The sequence below is a fragment of the Lepisosteus oculatus genome, chromosome 14, assembly GCF_040954835.1.
Source record: "Lepisosteus oculatus isolate fLepOcu1 chromosome 14, fLepOcu1.hap2, whole genome shotgun sequence".
Taxonomy (NCBI): Eukaryota; Metazoa; Chordata; class Actinopteri; order Semionotiformes; family Lepisosteidae; genus Lepisosteus; species Lepisosteus oculatus.
The window spans coordinates 33,302,137-33,304,636 of NC_090709.1; the positions used below are offsets into that span (position 1 = coordinate 33,302,137).

The 2,500-nt window shown below is 52.5% G+C and overlaps 4 non-coding genes across 4 annotated transcripts; all 4 read right to left on the reverse strand.

Annotated features, from left to right (window-relative positions):
• Positions 1-273: 273 nt before the first annotated feature.
• Positions 274-392, reverse strand: LOC138216893 (5S ribosomal RNA). Its single transcript, XR_011180606.1, has one exon. It is a non-coding gene; the product is annotated as a 5S ribosomal RNA (ribosomal RNA).
• A 536-nt stretch (positions 393-928) lies between these two features.
• On the reverse strand, positions 929-1,047 carry LOC138244660 (5S ribosomal RNA). Its single transcript, XR_011193275.1, has one exon. It is a non-coding gene; the product is annotated as a 5S ribosomal RNA (ribosomal RNA).
• A 537-nt stretch (positions 1,048-1,584) lies between these two features.
• LOC138244661 (5S ribosomal RNA) lies at positions 1,585-1,703 on the reverse strand. Its single transcript, XR_011193276.1, has one exon. It is a non-coding gene; the product is annotated as a 5S ribosomal RNA (ribosomal RNA).
• Positions 1,704-2,236: 533 nt separating this feature from the next.
• LOC138244662 (5S ribosomal RNA) lies at positions 2,237-2,355 on the reverse strand. Its single transcript, XR_011193277.1, has one exon. It is a non-coding gene; the product is annotated as a 5S ribosomal RNA (ribosomal RNA).
• Between the last annotated feature and the right edge of the window lie 145 nt (positions 2,356-2,500).

The following is a 2,500-nucleotide window of genomic DNA, read 5'->3' on the forward strand; positions in this document are numbered from 1 at the left end:
AATACAATTCTGAAAAACGCGACTCTCCGAACGCCAGCCGAACAAGTCTCCACAGCCGAAGCGCTGTGTCTCTATTCAGCTGGCGATAAACCTTCCCTCGATTCTTTGCGGACTTGTTAAACTGTTCCTGATCAGAATAAAAAACGCTCACGCTAATACACAAGCACCCGTGTCTCGCCAAAGCTGACAAATAAACAGACGGACAAGCCGCACTGCACGTGTGAACAGGGGAATGAGCGAGCGAGCGGGGATAGGGCGCCTCCTGCGCTTAAAAGCTTACAGCACCTGGTATTCCCAGGCGGTCTCCCATCCAAGTACTAACCAGGCCCATCCCTGTTTAGCTTCCGAGATCAGACAAGATCAGGCGTGCTCAAGGGGGTGTGGCCGTAAGCGAGAGCAAAGCTCGCTGGCACCCTTCTTATTGAGAGGACAGCTCCGTCACCTCTTTTACGACGCTGCTTTTTTTCCCTTGCGTTTTTCTCTTCTTCCCACGTTCTCTCTCTTCACTGCCTTCGCCCCGCTCTATTTCACTTCAGCCTTTCACTCTTGCTTCCTTCCAATGAGAACGGAGCTGCGGGAGAAAGGGCGCTATAGAGGATCGCTGTGGAGAGCTGCTGCTGTGCTTTGACATCTGAGCTCTGTGGAAAACGATCTCAATACAATTCTGAAAAACGCGACTCTCCGAACGCCAGCCGAACAAGTCTCCACAGCCGAAGCGCTGTGTCTCTTTTCAGCTGGCGATAAACCTTTCCTCGATCCTTTGCGGACTTGTTAAACTGTTCCTGATCAGAATAAAAAACGCTCACGCTAATACACAAGCACCCGTGTCTCGCCAAAGCTGACAAATAAACAGACGGACAAGCCGCACTGCACGTGTGAACAGGGGAATGAGCGAGCGAGCGGGGATAGGGCGCCTCCTGCGCTTAAAAGCTTACAGCACCTGGTATTCCCAGGCGGTCTCCCATCCAAGTACTAACCAGGCCCATCCCTGTTTAGCTTCCGAGATCAGACGAGATCAGGCGTGCTCAAGGGGGTGTGGCCGTAAGCGAGAGCAAGGCTCGCTGGCACCCTTCTTATTGAGAGGACAGCTCCGTCACCTCTTTTACGACGCTGCTTTTTTTCCCTTGCGTTTTTCTCTTCTTCCCACGTTCTCTCTCTTCACTGCCTTCGTCCCCGCTCTATTTCACTTCAGCCTTTCACTCTTGCTTCCTTCCAATGAGGACGGAGCTGCGGGAGAAAGGGCGCTATAGAGGATCGCTGTGGAGAGCTGCTGCTGTGCTTTGACATCTGAGCTCTGTGGAAAACGATCTCAATACAATTCTGAAAAACGCGACTCTCCGAACGCCAGCCGAACAAGTCTCCACAGCCGAAGCGTTGTGTCTCTTTTCAGCTGGCGATAAACCTTTCCTCGATCCTTTGCGGACTTGTTAAACTGTTCCTGATCAGAATAAAAAACGCTCACGCTAATACACAAGCACCCGTGTCTCGCCAAAGCTGACAAATAAACAGACGGACAAGCCGCACTGCACGTGTGAACAGGGGAATGAGCGAGCGAGCGGGGATAGGGCGCCTCCTGCGCTTAAAAGCTTACAGCACCTGGTATTCCCAGGCGGTCTCCCATCCAAGTACTAACCAGGCCCATCCCTGTTTAGCTTCCGAGATCAGACGAGATCAGGCGTGCTCAAGGGGGTGTGGCCGTAAGCGAGAGCAAGGCTCGCTGGCACCCTTCTTATTGAGAGGACAGCTCCGTCACCTCTTTTACGACGCTGCTTTTTTTCCCTTGCGTTTTTCTCTTCTTCCCACGTTCTCTCTCTTCACTGCCTTCGTCCCCGCTCTATTTCACTTCAGCCTTTCACTCTTGCTTCCTTCCAATGAGGACGGAGCTGCGGGAGAAAGGGCGCTATAGAGGATCGCTGTGGAGAGCTGCTGCTGTGCTTTGACATCTGAGCTCTGTGGAAAACGATCTCAATACAATTCTGAAAAACGCGACTCTCCGAACGCCAGCCGAACAAGTCTCCACAGCCGAAGCGCTGTGTCTCTTTTCAGCTGGCGATAAACCTTTCCTCGATCCTTTGCGGACTTGTTAAACTGTTCCTGATCAGAATAAAAAACGCTCACGCTAATACACAAGCACCCGTGTCTCGCCAAAGCTGACAAATAGACGGACAAGCCGCACTGCACGTATGAACAGGGGAATGAGCGAGCGAGCGGGGATAGGGCGCCTCCTGCGCTAAAAAGCTTACAGCACCTGGTATTCCCAGGCGGTCTCCCATCCAAGTACTAACCAGGCCCATCCCTGTTTAGCTTCCGAGATCAGACGAGATCAGGCGTGCTCAAGGGGGTGTGGCCGTAAGCGAGAGCAAGGCTCGCTGGCACCCTTCTTATTGAGAGGACATCTCCGTCACCTCTTTTACGACGCTGCTTTTTTTCCCTTGCGTTTTTCTCTTCTTCCCACGTTCTCTCTCTTCACTGCCTTCATCCCCGCTCTATTTCACTTCAG